This window comes from Hydra vulgaris, chromosome 13 (genome assembly GCF_038396675.1).
Source record: "Hydra vulgaris chromosome 13, alternate assembly HydraT2T_AEP".
NCBI classification, from domain to species: domain Eukaryota; kingdom Metazoa; phylum Cnidaria; class Hydrozoa; order Anthoathecata; family Hydridae; genus Hydra; species Hydra vulgaris.
In genome coordinates this window covers 21,304,503-21,323,324 of record NC_088932.1, presented here as the reverse complement: position 1 = coordinate 21,323,324, position 18,822 = coordinate 21,304,503, and the positions used below count along the sequence as shown (strand labels likewise).

The following is an 18,822-nucleotide window of genomic DNA, read 5'->3' as shown; positions in this document are numbered from 1 at the left end:
AAAAATAATATTAAAAAAACAAAAAATAAACACCACATAAAAACTCAAAATTGATTTACCTATTTAAAGTAACCTATGTTGACATGGCAGTTAATATAAACATTTATCGAAAATGTAACGATAAAATCTGTTTCTAAGTACAAAAGGATTAAAAATTCTTAAAAAAAAAAAAAGTCAAGTTAAGATATAAATTGCATTTCTAGCGACAAGTTATCTTGGCTTTCGGTAAATAAATAAAAGCAGTAAGTTCCAATAATGAAACTACCAATTAACGGGTGATGCGGAAGTTATCGGACAAAATAAAAACGTCAATAACTTATTTATAAATAAAAAAACAAACTACTATTATATTTTTTTTAAATAAAGCATTTATCTTTTAATAAAAACATATTATTTTTTATATGAAAAAACACCATCATCTGCAATTGATCTCATTTTTTCTCTGACGCCTTTCATATGCGACTGTAAAAAGTTTAAATCAATTTCTTGTAGTTTCAGTTTAATACGATCAATCAAAACTTGCTCTGTTGAAGCTTGCCAATCTCTCTCGTAAACCTTCTGTGCCAAATGTCCCCAAAAATTTTCAATTGGTCGTGCTTGAGGCACATTTGGGGGATTGGATTCTTTATCAACGTAATAGATATATTGGTCCATCCAATTAAGAGAATCTTTAGAATAATAAGAACTTGCTAAATCTGGACAAAACAAATAGCTAAAGTCTCCATGATACTTGTGAATAAATGGAAGAACTCGTTTTTCTGAACATTCATTAATATAGATTGATGAATTGATCGCTACAGCCTTGGAAGTGCGAAACAATGGCTCGGACATACCACGGTCAGATATGTCTATCCACATTAATAAAATTTTTGGAAATTTCTCTTTTCCTATAAAACGAACACTTTCTGGGCATGTATTTTTGTTGTTTGTGTAGTATCCAGAATTTCCAGGCATGTTGTCCCCTGCAAAACAAAAATATTTTTCCTCATCAATGACTAGAAGCGATTTTGTGTTATAGAGTTGGTTAACTAGTTTCCTGCTTCTTTTCTTTGCCTTTATTTGTTGTTCTATCGTGTATTTTGGAGTCTTTTCACGTTTTCTATATTTAATATTCGTTGACGACCAATAGTCGATTGATTTACACCGAATTTAATACCTATTTTTCTTTGACTGACCCCTTTTCGATTGTTGATAAGTCTCTTTAATTCGGCTTTCTTTTCTCCAGTCCAGGATGTCGGACGACCATGGTGCTTTCTATCAGAAAACAATTGAACAGTTTAAAGTCCTTTTAGGTTATCATATATTGTACTTCGAGCAAATCTTTCCTTTTCAAAATAATTTATGATTTTTTTTTTTTTCCATTAGGTTTATTTACAAAAAACATTTTTAGTCGCTTTCGAAAAGATTTTCGTTCAGCTGCATTTAATGTCATTTCAAATAATTGTGTTTCAAATAATAAAGCTTTTATTTTATAGAATGTTTATGCCTACGTATAAAACCACAAAAACTAATTATTATGCTCAAATAATATAATTAGGATTTGTCCGATAACTTCCGCATAACCCGTTATTCATTTTTAACAATAGGCACCAACGTGAAGGTAAGCCAAGCAGTCTATCAACACAAAACATCACAACAATAACACATAACAATAGAATATTTACACCCTAGATCCTAAAATCCAGCGAAAATAACAAACCAAATTAAAATATGGAAGACAAAATTAGAAAACCAATTTAAAGTTAACTATATTTAACTTTTTACTAAACATATAAATACATGAAAGTATATTTGCTTTTATATTCAATATCAGTTATTCAATTACTTCAAATTTAGGACATTAAAACGCCCTAGATTTAAAGATCAAGATTACATACTCTCTCATACACATTACGCTAAACATTAACAGACATTATGTGTTTCTAGAATAATTAAAAAAGGCCAGACAACACAACCTAGCTCTAAAGCAATAACACCTTTGGCACTAAATGCTGCCAAGTCACACCTCTGCTATAAGTACACTGCTTGGCTGGCAAGGTTATCAATCTTGCTCAACATAATACCAAGTCACACCACTTTTAAAGTATGGAAACAACATAGTTTCAACATATATACAACTATAAACAATATGGTTATATATAAAACATATAAAAATATTTTATAACAATATTAAATGACTGATATATATATCAAAAACTATGAAAAAAAAAATTAAAATGATAAATAAAGTTATACAAATAAAATGTGCTCACAACCTACAAACAATAAATTTTTGAAATGAAAATCTAAAGACTATAAATTAAGAACATTACATAATATAACATTATTTGTGTAGCATTTTCCACTTATCATACCTTGAATGAGATGTTTATCAGTTTGAAAAACAAACTATTAAATGCTCTAATTCTTGAACATGCAACATATAGTTGACCATGAGAGAAACACGGTTTTTTGAGATATATCCCAACTCTATCGAATGTTTGACCTTAACTTTTATTAATTGTCATTGAATAAGCCAATCTGAGGAAACCAAAGACGTTTCAGAACAAAAGGTAAATTAGAATCTGATGGAGCCAACTAAATTTGAGGAACAAAAGCCCGTTTACCACCAGAAAAACCTGTAAAAACCCATGCATCAATATAATTAATTTGAAGAGCACAAACTTTCATTCGAGTACCATTGCATAACCCAGCTTTGAGATCTAAATTTCTAAGTAGCATAATTACACAACCAATTTTCAATTTTAAACAATGAGGTGACATACCTGAAGTTAAGCTGTTCAAAAACTCAACAGGAAAGTTATTTCTTTTATTAAGGTCATCAGTATCAATTTAATCAGCACTTAAATAAACTTTGATCTCACCCGGCAGACATTCAAGCACTTCTTCATTGATTGATTATGAATCAACATTAGTTGGTGTCTAAATCAAGCGTTTAGAATAATTATTTTGCTCAGCATCTCCAAAAATCTTTTTTACGATTGATTTATTTTCCCTAACAATGCACTGATTTGGTATTTCAATGCATCCTTCAAAAAGATCCTCCTCTTTGACAGGTATTGTTCCATTCCTAATTTTTAGTAGCCTTTGGGAAAATTCACCTTCCCCATCTTGCACTCTCATATTTTCAGTTAATGCAAACTTCTGCACCCATTGCCAATGCAAAGAACATTTTATACACGATTCAACTATTTCAGCTGGTTGTCATCTTTTCTCAACAGGCAGAATTTGCCTGAAGTCACCACCAAAAAGGATTATTTTTCCTCCGAACGGAAATTTGTTGTTGCAAATATCTTTGAACAACCTATCAATTGCATTTAAGGCATGTTTAGGTATCATGGATGTTTCATCAAGAAAAATCAAACTAACTTGTCTTAAAAAATGCCTGTGTATTGAATTAGGAGTTATATTACATGTGCTATTATTTAATATTGGAACAGGAAGTTTAAATAAGCCATGCAATATAGATCCATTTGTAAGAAGAGTTGCTGCTATGCCATTCCATGACGATGTAACAGATTTAAAGCCCCTACTTATGGTTTCAGCCCCCAAATAATTATACGTAAAGGTTATTCCACTACCAGCTGGTCTATCCATGAAAAACAATCTAGAATGTTGATTTTCTACACTTGATTGCTGATTCAGTGCAGCAAGGATAGCATTACATACATTTAATTGATCGAGATTAAGCAACAGCCTCATTCGGTTGGCTTCGTCAATAGATTGTTGAAAACTTTCATCAACATTTTCTAGATTTAGGCGTATAAACTAATCAATAACAAGCAGATTGTAATCAGCCAGTATTTTACCACTTTGATTTATAATCATTTCAATTTGATGAAAAGTAGCCTGTTCAGCTATTAGAAGTGGGACTGAGCGGTGAATGAAATCTTCTATCATAAAAGCTTTGTATGTATTCCAGAGATGCAAAGGACTCTCAGGTTCACTAAAGGTCAAAATAATTGAAAACAACCGTTTAATTTGCTTTGGTATACGTGTTAAAACCGCCTCAGAAAGAGTATTCTGTCATTCAGTGTCATCTTGCAACAAACCAAAACACATGCTTCACGAAATGTTTCAAGGACAATACCATTAACAGTACACCTCCCAAGGTGTTGCACCTTTTGCTTGCAAAAGTAGCAGTCTAAGAAAAAACAATTCTCCGGTTGGATTAACTTTATAGATTCTTACTATCACCTTATAACCACCCCTTTGTCTAACCTTCCATTTACAATGTTTATCATCAAATATATAGTGATTAGGAACGTCTACATACGAATAGCAATGTACTCTTTCATTTTCAGTATTTAACTTAAACCATGCCATTAGGTGCGTATCACGTTGGGCTGCACAATCTTAAGCCATTTCTTCTGCTCCTTCTCTAAAATACAATAATTGATTTTCAGCTAGATGAACTTTAAGGCGTATAGTAGTGTGTGTCATATGACTTATGTGCCTTAACGGACATGCACGTTTCAACATTAATGTGAGCTTGATATTTCTTTGATAACCATAGATTGTAAGGTACCACCCAGCAGTTATTTACATTGTTACCATTAATATTGATAACCAAACCATTATCGCGACGTCTATAGCGTGGATAATCATTTTGAACTGCTACTGTGTTAGCATTAAATTCTTTAGGACAGTTTTTGCTGCACACCTTATTGTTCATGTAGGGAGAATTTGGATTCAGTATGCCACATGGACCGTGAATCATGCAAGTTTTAACAACGTCATAAAGATCTAGATTAACAATCGGATCTGAAATTTCTCCAGATATTAAATTATTGAAATTATTGATGTGCTGTTTCAAGCTTATCATCATTTACAAAGTGAAGTAAAATATGAACATGTGGCAAACCACGCTTTTGAAACTCAATAACCTGAATATGTGTTACAACTTTCCCTAATACACCGTGCTTAAAAATGTCATTGAGAAGGTTATTTAATTTGAGTTTAAATACTCGAATAACCAAGTCACGCCTATTATTTGCTGTCTAACCTGGATATAAATTTTCAGTTATCTCGCACAATTTTGGGTTGTTAGTGAAAGTAATAAAAAGATCTAGTTTACCATACTTTTTAATTATAGCCATAGCATCTTCAAAGTTTTCTTTTAAAGCTCATGGACTTCCTACATAAGTTGATGGCAAAACTACAACACGCCTTGGTCTAACATTATGATCGTTTCCAAGGTTGTTTACATGTTTGTGTAAGACATCGTACTGCTAGTTTCTCAATTTGTTTTGGTTATTTCAGATAAAAGCAAGACGCTGGCCTTCAATTTTAACATACACATCAACAGCATATTGCTGTAACAGTTTTTTGCCATAAAAGAGTGAAGAAAAAAATTGACTAACTGAAAGTTTATAATTGTAATAATGAGATAATATAAAATGATTTCTAACCAATGTTGTACGTTCAGGGTTGTGAACCAATTGATTATGCCAACCAGCATCACCCCTCGGAAAAAATAGAGGATAAACTATAGGATCTAAGTTGGCAGACATACTTTATATAGTTTTAAGAGGTTGACCTCTTGGGTAAATAACAACTTCCCTGGAAGCAGGTGGTGCACCATCTTCACCAACAAATACAACTGCAACTTCATTATGTGAAGGGAGATTATAGCGACGTCTATCATGCCCTTCAAGTAAAGACATTTTTACAACTGACACTGAGCAACCTTCTAAAGCTGCTAACTGAGCGACCCTCTAAAGCTGCTCCACAAATTTCTTCATCTTCCACTTCAGTTATGTTTTTAAATGCAGGAGCAAATGGTTTTTTTTCACTAATAATAGTTTGCAATCGAAACATTAAATCATTTAAGCAAAGATCATTACCACGTTGTTGCATGCTAAAATTTACTGCTGCAAGTGGATCATAGATGCGTAGTTGACAATATGTCGGCGGAACATCTTGATTTGGTCTTAAATTACCAATACGATAAAAAACTTGACCACATATTCTACAACATGGCGCTCCATGATTCATGGGTTGAACTACATTAGCTTCAAATGAATCAAAAGCAAGACAGGCGTTATAAATTCTAATATATTTTAAAAAATTCAGATTAGAATTTATATCTGCAAAGTTTCCTTTGAATAAATCTTCCAAATCTTGTGGAAATGACGAAGGTTGCGACGAAACTACCTTTCCATTATGGCAACATAAAAAATGTGTTTCATTTTTTATGTTGCCATAATGGAAATTTCTTAGCACCACAATGCTGACAAATATAATTCATAACTCCTAAATAATTATAATCTGGAATAGTATTACGTCTTGCTATACAATGCATTCTTTCGTATCTAGCAACAATTCTCGCATTTTGTTGATTATTAATTTCTTCTCGCTTAAACCTATCTCTTTCATTTCTGCGACGATTAATTTCAACTCGCCAAACCAAGCTCTCCTCTGTTGGGTTTGAATTATTTGCTGCTTGCCGAGCAGCATATCTAGTATTTTGTCGATTAATAATTTCATCTCGCTAAGTCTATCTCTTTCATTTTTGCGACGATGATTTTCCACTTGCTCTACCAAATCCTCCTCATTTGGGTTCGAATTATTTGCTGCTTGCCGAGCAGCATTTTGTCCATTATTAATTTCATCTCGGCTATAATATAAGTCTATCTCTTTCATTTGTGCCACAAACAACTTGCCTATTAACATTTCCATTTTCTAATCTAATATCTGCTTCTGGCCTAATATCATCCATTTAAACTTCACTTTTAATTGAAAGTAGTAACAAACAATCTTAAACGAATCCTGAAGATTGCGATCTTTCCTATATAATTTGTTTTCTACTCTAAATAGTACACACAAATTATTTTTATATATAACAGACTATCACTTAAAATAAATTGTACAATTATCTTATGACTTTAAAAAAAAAAAAAAAAAAAAAAAAATTATAGATATATATATATATATATATATATATATATATATATACATATATCAGCTAGGTGATGTTTGAAAATTAGCTTAGCAAATAATAATTAAAAAATTATTAAAAACATGCTAATAATAAACATACTGCTAACAGAGAAAAATTAAAAAAAAACAACCTTTTAAACCCTTTGTTGCAAACTTAAAAATTATTTCTTCAAAAAAAATTATAAGTAAACGTTTTTTTCAAAAACTCACAAAACTTTACAATATTTTGTTCTTCTATACCACATAAACCCATCATCTGACAAATCTAAAATAAAAAAATGTAATGAATAAGTAGATAAATAAGAAAAACATTAAATACAAAAAATGAAAATCAATGCACCTTATAGAGAAAAGCTGCTGTGATTTACCAAAGTAGTAGTTGTAAAATACTATTATTTCATGTTAGCTTTTACATAATAATTTATGCTGGAACATCATGATTCCAAAATATTTATAGCAAAATCCTGTAGTAAACATCGCTAAAGACAATAAATCAAATTGAGATAAAACAAATTGTATTTATGGCAAAATAATTTGTATTGGCTTTTAGTGTATGATTAAAAGCAGTGACTTTTAATAAAATTACCTATATATCATTTTTATACAATAGACACCAAAATGAAGGTAAGTCAAATGTCTATCAACTCAAAAGATAACAAAAAACATCACAGCAACAACATACAACAATAGCACACACCATAAGTTAATATTATATGTATATAACATAACTTAAGTAAGATAATATTCATATATAACAGAACATAAGTAACAATATTAACCAAAATGTTATTAAAATACATTATTACGAATTTTTGACACTAAACGCTTTTGTGTAACCCTCTGTTGTAAGTACATCACTTGGCTAGCAAAGTTGACAAATCTTATTCTACATGTTTACCAAGTCACAGCACTTTGAAACAACATAATAGAAACATATGTACCAACTTTAAACACAATAAATGTGTTAAATATGTATATAAGGTTAAATATATACCTAATATACATATTTAAACATATTTTTAAAAACAATTTTATAACACATATTAACACATACACAAACAATAAAAAAACACTTTATATTGTTATAAAAATACATTGATAAAACAGCTATAAAGCAGTTGTTACCACATACACATACATATCAAAAAAGTATAAATGCAAACAATAAACGTGTGCAAACAAAAATTTTAAAAATGACGCAAGAAAATTTAAAAAAATTCAAAGTAAACAAAGTATATATTTACAAACAATACTCCTTAGTTTTTTTTTTCCATAAGAACTGTAATCCTCATGACAAAATTTAACCTTTACATCTAATAAAGACCTTGGTTTCCTGCAAAAAATCTCTTGGAATGTGACAAAGTATCAAGAACAATCAGTCAGATAGAGTATTGACTGGAATCTGAGGGAAGTTACAATATTTGCGCCATTTAATCATTAATTGATGAGTCTTCAAATTACCCTTAAGCTTATTAAATGCATAAAGTCTAAAGGAAACTTCTATATAATAACTTCGCCTTAGTGTCAAAATTTAATTTGCTTAGAGACACCAAAAAAGACACATTTAATTCAATTTTACACACCCCTAAAGTTTTATTTATATAAAAATTTGATTTAATTTATTTATCAGTAACTAAATGTTTGTTATAAATTTATTATATGAATCACAAGCATGTTCTTATTTATTTCAAGTACATTTTAAGACGAGAAAATTCACGAGAGTTTTATAAAATATTAACTAAGAGTTAAATTTTTTTTACAGCTCATTTTAAAACGAGATCAAGTGCAAAGAAAGACTTTTTTTAAAGAAGTTGTTTTAACAACTATGGAAGAAAATCCAATACACGTGATAACTGTGAAAGCATTCAATACACAATTAAAGAATCGTTTCTTACACGAATAAAGAATCGTTAAAAATTTGCCTAATTTTGACTGTGTAAGTTGAACTATTTTGTTTGAAATAAACAATCAAGTTATTTAAATTTACATTTTTTTCTAAATTTCAAACATTTTGAATGTAGTTTTGCAAGACTTGCAATCAGTAAACCTTGTTGGACCCTTTTTCGACACGGGACCCAAATGACGATCCGTAAGGGTCCATTACGTTATCCGTATGGGTTCCATACGTTATCCGTATGGGTTCCATACGTTATCCGTATGGGTTCCATACGTTATCCGTATGGGTTCCATACGTTATCCGTATGGGTTCCATACGTTATCCGTATGGGTTCCATACGTTATCCGTATGGGTTCCATACGTTATCCGTATGGGTTCCATACGTTATCCGTATGGGTTCCATACGTTATCCGTATGGGTTCCATACGTTATCCGTATGGGTTCCATACGTTATCCGTATGGGTTCCATACGTTATCCGTATGGGTTCCATACGTTATCCGTATGGGTTCCATACGTTATCCGTATGGGTTCCATACGTTATCTGTATGGGTTCCATACGTTATCCGTATGGGTTCCATACGTTATCCGTATGGGTTCCATACGTTATCCGTATGGGTTCCATACGTTATCCGTATGGGTTCTATACGTTATCCGTATGGGTTCCATACGTTATCCGTATGGGTTCCATACGTTATCCGTATGGGTTCCATACGTTATCCGTATGGGTTCCATACGTTATCTGTATGTCAATGTTGGCTAGGAAGTTACTTAAATTATTAGATAAGGAGTGGGTGGTTTCAATCAAAATCCTTATAAATCTCTTAGTTGAGCTGTCAATAAAATTTGACCTAATGTTTATTTTGTTATTTTTTGAGTTTTTCGAATTAACAGCTACATAACTGAAATCTTATGGGGAGTCATTCAATACACAAACTGAAGCTGTTATTGAGATTTTAAATGTTACTCTTAATGGAACTTTAAATGTAAACAGAGTTTTTTAAGTTCTTGGAAAAAAAAATTAAAACAAAAGCATAAAAAAACGATATTTTAAAAACATCGGTATTTTATGTACAAATGTGTCTTGAGAGGCAATAGACAAAATTTGCTTTTCCAAAACTGAAAAAAATGTTTTTTATTTACAGCGACAAAGTTTTTTTGAAGATATTCATTTTGTTACGCAAATTACTTACTTTTTTTTAGAAATGAAAGTGTTTTTGGTAATCACTATTATAAAATTTATTTATGTTAATAAGTTTGCTTTTATCAGGTAAAGCGTAGAAAAAAAAAGGTAGATTTTGTAGAGCATATTTTATTTGTTAAAACTGCTTAACTGCTTAGAGCATATTTTACTTGTTAAAACTGCTTAATAAGTCATGTATTTGGTTGACTTAGTAAAAAGCATTGTTAAAACACGATTCAATTATAGTTTAATTTAAAAAGTATTGTTTACTTTTAACGAAACAATACTTAAACAGCTTTATAATGCGCCAATATTAGTCCATTAATAGTTAAAATTGCAGTGGCATAAAATATTTTGTATTTAAGCACCGGAGAAGTATACTTAAATCACTATTTGAAGTTAAATGAACTTCGATCTAAAAATATTAAAAATTGTATTCTGTAACAGGTTTAATTTGCGTATAGAATGGCTTTCCATAAGTTTCCAGTTTTGTAACTTTTAAATTAAAAAGCCAAAATTTTATAAAATAGTAAGTCAGCTCTTTATTCGTAATTATAACTCTAAAAGAAGTTATAATTACGAATAAGAGCTGACTTACTATTTTATACTGAAAGATCAAAAACTGAATTCCGAAATACTGTCCCTGCAAATTATGCATGACCTATGTCAAAGACATTTGATTTATTAAGTCGCATGTTTAACTTATGCAAGCTTTAAATAATTCGTTATTTTTGATTTTTACTATTGATTTATTAAATATTTTTCTTGAATTTTTTATAATTGTTTGAGTTGACTTTATTTAGCCTAATATGGTGCTACTTAACTTGTATGTAAAAATGTCAACTATAAATAAATTGCAAATAAGTCATTTTTTCACCAAAAGTAGTTCATAAACCTCTTTATAATTAGGAAAAAATTAAATATTTTTAGGGCTATTTAATTAAGATAAATTAGATGACCTTTTACTAAAAATGAGTGAAAGTGGTAAAACTTGCAATTATATTTAAAAATGTTTTAAAACTCTAAATTTATTAAATTTTTTTATATATATTTATAAGTAGCATTTATTTTATAAGAATATTATTTTATGAGAAAATATCAACAAATTTTAATTTTTAAGGGTACACTTATGTTTTTGCACAAGACACCATCTTGCAAATCCCTACATTATAACAAAACACGCCTTTTCAAATTTTGCAGTTGCATTACTTATGAAACAATCTTGTGAAAAATTTTAGGATTAGTATAAAAGGTTTAGTAAAGCAAAAATTTTGGTTGTAAGTTTTAACGTCAGTAAATAGTATTTATTAAAATACTTTTCAAAAAGGTTTAGTAAGAAGTATAGGATATTTTCAAAATTGCAAAATGAATATCAAGTTAATTTTACGGCGTATGTTTTACAGTGAAGGGATGAATCCGCTCCAACACTCTGTTATTTTTGCACTTACTTATTTTTTTGTAAGTTTTTTTTTTTATTTCTATTTTTAATTTTTTTTAATTTTTTTTAATTATAAAAATTGAACCTGTCATTTTGAAATGGGCACAAGTCCATTTATTAAGACTTTAATCAACAAAAATTTTATTTTTATTAAAATAATGCCAACAATGCTAAAGAAATAAGTCACAGAAGTAAATAAATAAAGAGCGTATATAACTTATGCAACTTTTGTTTTTTATAAAAAAGCATAAATCATACTAAAATTTTTAATTTAAATTTATAAACTAAAACTAAAAATTTTGGACCTATGTCCTTTTCGAAATGACAGGTTCAATTATCCCGGTAAAAACAAAAAAGTTTTAAGACGAAAAAAAAATTTTCAAATACGTAAACACTTTTTTTTTTTTTTATCTTTTCTTTTTTTTTATTATTTACTTTTCCTAAAATATATTTTGATCATGGTATTGTACATACAATTTAAGAACACTGAAATTCAACGATGATTTTAATATCCTGTCACCGAGATTCGTTTAATAATCTAACAAAAATAGAGCCAGGTATTTAAAGAATACAATAATATACCGTTAACAATAATACCATTAATAAAATAATACCGTTTTACACTTTTAAAAACTCCAATTATTTAAAATATAAAAATCCGTCAAAATTAAAGATTTATATGAAACCAAATCATTACATTAAAGAATCACATGTCAGTAAAAAAGATAGAGCTCAATTGAACTTGAATATATAATCAATTAGCAAAATAACTTTTTCAGTAAATTTTTAAAAGCAGGAATAACTTAGCTCTTAGAAAAATCAAAACTTTTAAAAACTATTTGGTTACGCAGAAAAGCTCCGCGATAAGAGATCTTCTAAAATCTGTACGCAAATAATATTGAGGAATAAGATTGAGCTTTTAAGTATTTATTTTATTTTTGAGTTTTATGGCATTTAAATTTTAAAGTTTAAGACAATACTTTAAAGTTTTATGCAGTCTTTGCTACTTGATTGAACCTTATCTATTGCTTCTCCGTTTAGCTATAGGTTTCTTGCGTTTGTTCGTTTAGTCCGTTTAGCTATAGGTTTGTTACGTTCTTAAAAAATGTTTTTTCGGTATAGAACATATTAAATCGCTTGATGATTTTATTTTGTGTTTGTTTAAAAACTTTAGCTTAAAAACAAATTGCTTTATTTTAAATGCAGGGATAGAAAATATGATTTTGTAAATCCGGCAAAAAAACTACCAATTTTTATCAAGACAATTTATTTTTATTTGCTTGAAAAAAACACGAGAAAAATATAACAATCAACTAACTCTAAATATTGTTTACAAATCTATAAAAACTTCTATCTTTTATATGCAGTGTTTTTTTGCTCATGACGTGTTAAAACTAAAATTGCTTTTTTTTTTTAAGCGCAATGTGATTAAAAAACCTTATATTGTAATTATTAGACGGTATTTAATTGTCGAAGCAATGTTAGATGTTAGATTTAACCGATTTTTAAAAAGGCGATAAGAAGTTTTATAAAAACGCTCCAAGTTGAAATTCTTACTCATTACAACAAAACTAAATTAGATGAGCACGCAAAAAGTTTTGTGAAATGTTTGAATAATTTAAAAATAGCGTAGAGTTGCTGATGCTTGAAATAGGTAATTTAGTGTAAGTCATTATAGGAATAATATGATTAATATAAAAATGTCACAAAGTTAGGTCACAGATAAAAAAAAAAAAAACAATATGTTTTGAATGAGGAATATTGAATACTTAAAATCCTGTGCAAAGACCACAAGGTTCAATACTTGGTCCTCTCTTATTTATAGTTTACATACCGGTTGGGCTCACTACTTTTTGACCGATATACTTAGCATTAACTCTAGAAATAATTAACGAATTAATTCCGAATCTTTTTTATAATGATGTTCGATACACATGCTTTTAATTGTATTGGTGTTTTACTAATACTATTGATCCAAAACGAGTAAGCAATTGAATAATCGAAAAAAGGTTTTTGAAATTTTCTTTTAAAATCCAACCTACTCACATTCAAAAGTTTCAAAATGTCAAAAGTTGCTAAATTTTTAGTAGGAGTCATATTGAGGCTATACAAGAAAACTCAAACTATTGAAAGAAAAAGAAATGATGGTTATATAAATTATAAAAACAAAGTGTATTCAATCATCCGTTGAGTATATTAAATCTATGCCAACCCCCTAGAGATTTCACCGAAAAGTAAGAACGCAGTTGCTTTCTTGTCAGAAAAGCACGCAGAAACAAGAGTTTGAAGGAAAAAATCCGAAGAAATCAATTGATGGATAAAAGCAAGGAAGCTTGTCAAACTTTTTAACCAAGAAAATTTATGCATTATTGAGGACAAGAAAACGCATTGCAAAAAGGATTTCTTACAGTTTCCTGGCCATCAAAATTATTACCATTGAAAAGTTGTTTATCCAAGCAACAAATTTTAGTATATTCAGACTGAAAAGTTTGCTCCGAAAAACCTCGTGAGATAAGCAATTTTTTCTTGTTGAATAAAGAGTTCTCCTTTTGTCAATCGAAGAACTTTGAAATTTGATTTGACCATCACTGAATGTCTTCAGAAACGTATTTTGCTATTTATTAATCAATATAAAAAGACTAATAAAGTTATTTTTTGACCGTATTTGGCCATGATCAACTACTCCTAGAAGACAAAGAGTGCTGCAATTAAAATGACACTCAAATTGATTTTTAAATGAATCTTGTTGAAAAGCAACAATCCACTGAAATATGACAAAAAACTTAGGCAAAAGTCAATCGCAGCATCGAAAAAGGTCACTGAAAGCAATCTTCAGGCTATAATGAAACCAACTCTCAAAACAATACCATTACTTTCTAAGCGTCTTTTGAATTTTATGCACTGATTAAAAAGTATTTCTCGAGTTATTGTATCCGATCGGAAAGTACTGAGCTCAAACGATGACTTGAATAATGCAAGAGTAAAAAAAAAAATATGTATTTTGAAGATGATACCAACCTATTTCTTTTTAAGAAAGTATTAAACGACTTTATGCAGACAGAATTTTAACTAAGTATGATAAATGATTGGTCTATGGCAAACAAATTTTCATTAAACATCGAAAAAACTGAGTATACCGAACTTCACAAAAAACAAAAAAGCTAACTTTTTACTTAAATTAGCAGATCTTTTTTTAAATTATAAACAAATAAACAAAAATGTATAAAATTTTTAGAAATTATCTTGGCTTCCCCATTTTAAATTTTTACCATTAAAAATTAGTAAGGTCATTGGCCTGACGTACCGAGTTTGTCGTTAAACATAAATCGTCTAAAACTAATATACTTTTCTCTAATTAATTGTTTTATTAACTATGCTAATATTACATGAGATAGTACACAAATAACAAAATTTATAAAATTCTTAGTTTGCAATAACATGCTTGTAAAATCATTTACGGAGAAAAAAATGAAGAGAGCATTATAAACTCCTAAAAAGATAATTGAACATCAGAACATTAGAGATAAACATTTACCGGAAATTTTTATCTATGAATATATTTATAACATAACTCCATTTGTAAGTTTTAAATAAATCTAAAAAAAAAGTATTTTTTGAGACCTAATCAATAAAATTTCTTTTAAACTATAGCACTACGTAATTGTAAGTTGTGGAATTGAATTCCAAAAGATAATACATATATGGTTAAGTCATTAAACTCATTCAATTTTTAAGCAAAAAAAATAATAACAATAATTTTTAATATTACAAAACTAAAACCTAAAAAAAACTGGTAACTCAACTAAACTTTACTTGATTTTAAGTATTTACTAATTATAAATTCATTTCTTTATGTTTATATTATTAAATCTTTGTGTTTATATATTTATATATAGGGGAATTAAAGTGGATTTAAATGTTGGGGCATAACCACTTCCGTAACGATTGGATTAGTTTTATATGATAATAATGAAACGCTTCTTTTTTTTTAAAGTTTATTTCAATAACCTGATTATTAAACTTTATAATGGTACAATTAAAAAATAAAATAAAATGGTTTATGAAAATGTTATTACACAAAAGTTACACTTAGTGGAAAAAACAGTTTTGCCCCATAGTGAGGCACTCCGACAAAAATTGTTGAGGGTACACTTTTCGTGGTACATTTTTTTACAATTGTCACAGCTCAGACTATTTACTGATTTTGCTATACGTTTGCATACTGTGTTGGCATTTTTTGTATTTACTGTCTGAGTTTTCTCGTTCGAAATACTTACAATTTCCGTTGGTGTAGCATTTTTTTGTTTCTGCAGTCTTGGCAAATGTTTTAGCATTTTTTTTTATAGTTTTTAGAACCATGTGTTTTCCCAGTTCCGCTTTATATGGTAAACTGGTGAGTATAACTATTTTATCCTTAAGGCATCGTTTTCAAGGATGCTGAGTTTTCTTATTCGGAATAATTACAATTTCTTTGGGTGTAGCAATCATGAAAGAAGCCATAAATGTTGAAGACAATGTTTCTGGTTCAGAGCAAGATGTCAGGGATACATCTTGCAGTAAAAAGATAATCACCATTTAAATAATAATTCACATAATAATCACCAGATATTATAAAATAAGCTTTGCTTTATATTTTAATCAAAAACTTATTTATAAAAATAAAGTAAAAAAACACAAAATCTAATTTCCAACTTCACTAGACAAAACTATTTCTATTTCTAAGTTTTTACATAAACGCATTCAAACAATTGTAACTATTGTCATTCGTAATTATTTAACTATATTAAATACCAAAACAATGCAGTTGTGCCTCCTGTGCGTCAATGGGGTTCTGCCCTAGAGGACAGATTTTAGAAAGAATCTTAAGAGGTTAGTCTGGTATTAAAAATGGTTTTCATTTGATGAAATAAGGTCAGGTGTCACTCATATAGTTAAAAACTAGTCAATGGATTGAAAAAAAAAAGCAAAACAGTATTAAAAAAAAAAGCAAAACAAAAAAAAATCAAAACAAAATTAAATATATATATATATATATATATATATATAAATATATATATATATATATATATATATATATATATATATATATATATATATATATATATATATATATGTATATATATATATATATATATATATATATGTATATATATATATATATATATATATATATATATATATATATATATATATATATATATATATATATATATATATATATATATATATATATATATATATAAAACGTAGAAAGAATTTAAAAAAAAAGAAAAAAGAAAAAAAACAAAAAAAAAAAACAAAAAGAAAAGAAATTATTAAAATAAACATAACAATCGCAAAAATTAGGACAATATCCATAAAACTATTACTACAATTGAACCACTATCACTATCAAATCAAATCAAATCAAATATATTTCGAAATAGTAATAACATTTCAAGGAAATTTACAAAACGTACAAATATTAATATAAAGTAAATACCTGAATATACAACATAACGTTATAGTCAATGATGAAAATAATAATAATGACTGATAACTATAATTTTAATTATAATAATAATGATAATAGTAACAACAATAATAATAATAATAGTAACAAAATGATAACAATTATAATAAAAGGAGAATTTTTTAAATAAGGACAATAGCAGCAGCAACAAAAATTTAGTGAATAATGACAGCGACAACAAGCATTTAGTACAAAGTAGAGAATTGATGGATGAATAAAGAATGCCAAAATATTGATACTAATATTAATGATATAAGACTGAAAAAAGTTTAAAAATGGCACATAGAAAAAATTTTCAAAATGGTAAAAATATCAAATAAAAAACTGAAGCATCACGAATTGATATACAATTATGAATAAGGTAATAGATTGATTTTTAATGGATAATTTTCCATATTTAGCAGAGTGGTGTTTTAGAATAACTGAATTTAAGCTACTGATGGAGCGAAGAGGATAGTGACTATTTGTATTTGTAAAGAAATTGCTGAATGGTAGGGGAAGATTTTTGTGATAATAATTCCAGACATTTTGGCAGTTAAGGAATATCACAAAGTCGTTTAATTTTAGTATATTTGAAATTAGGTTTAGCATATTAGATTTAAAGTTATTGTACTAAAAATATATTATTTTCAAAGCTTTATTTTGAAGTTGGGACAACCTTAAAATGGTTTGCTTATGAGGTTCTCCCCATTCTTGATATGCATATTTTAGATGGGACCCAAAAGTAGCATGATAAATATTTAGCAGAGTATCTCGATTTACATAATGGCGGACTTTGGCTAGCATTTCATTAGATCTGCTGTGCTTCATTGCTAAGTCATTCAGGTGGCCTTGAAAAGAAAAATTAGAATCAATTTTATTCCCAAGATATTTAATAGAGTCTAAAAGATAAAATTTTTTGTTCGCTTAGTCTGAAATTTAAGTGCTTATTAATTGGTGCCAGATTGGATTTAAAGATGATTAGCTCTGTTTTGTTAGAATTGAGAGAAAGTTTATTTGAATAAAGTCACTGAACAAGATTTCCAAGATCATGATTAATATATTTGTTGATTTTTTTTAAGTGATTTGTCAACCAATACCATGTTAGTATCATCAGCAAAATGGTAAGCAGTTGCAAATTTAAAAGCAGTATTTAAGTCATTAATAAAAAGAAGAAAATAAAGTGGTCCTAAAACTGAACCTTGTGGGACGCCATTTGAGCAATTTTGTAATCAGATTTAGTGCCATTAATGGAAACAAACTGAGTGTTTTGAAGATATGAAGTAAACCATTTTAGTGGGATGCCTCTGATTCCTTAGTATTTCAATTTTGTGAGAAGGATGGAGTGATCCACAGTATCAAAAGCTTTTAGCTAATCTATAAACACCCACATGCAAAATGCTTATTATCTAGAGCTCTTCTAATCTTCTCAGTAATTTCAATAAGCCCGGGGGTTGTGGAATGTTTGCTTTCAAATCCATAATGATGTTGGTACAAGCATTTAAATTTTTCTAGAAACTTGTATAGCCTGTTATGCATAGCCTTCTCAAAAAGTTTACTTTCGTTGGAAAGAAGGGAAATGGGTCGATAGTTAGAAAAGTCTAGTAAGGAACCTTTTTTGTAAATTGGAATGACTTTAGCTACTTAAAAAATTTCAGGGAATTTGCCACTTTTAAAAGAATTATTTACCATAATGCTAAGAGGTTTGGAGATTATGTGAAAGTAAGTTTATGAAAATATGTAGATATGCTGTTAGATTCATAACTTTTATCACTTTTAAGAGCATTATTAATAAGTCTAGATACCTCATCTTCACTCACAGGGTGAATAACGAAAGAATTACCATTAGGCAAATTAAAAAAGTCACTATAAG

General features: G+C 28.6%; 1 long non-coding RNA gene across 1 annotated transcript in view; it reads left to right on the top strand.

Moving 5' to 3' along the window:
* The first annotated feature begins 11,239 nt into the window (after positions 1-11,239).
* LOC136089412 (uncharacterized) overlaps positions 11,240-18,822 on the top strand; it is a 41,412-nt gene continuing 33,829 nt past the window's right edge. Inside the window, exon 1 of the long non-coding RNA XR_010643025.1 lies at positions 11,240-11,478. This is a non-coding gene — a long non-coding RNA (uncharacterized LOC136089412). The remainder of the gene's footprint in view (positions 11,479-18,822) is intronic.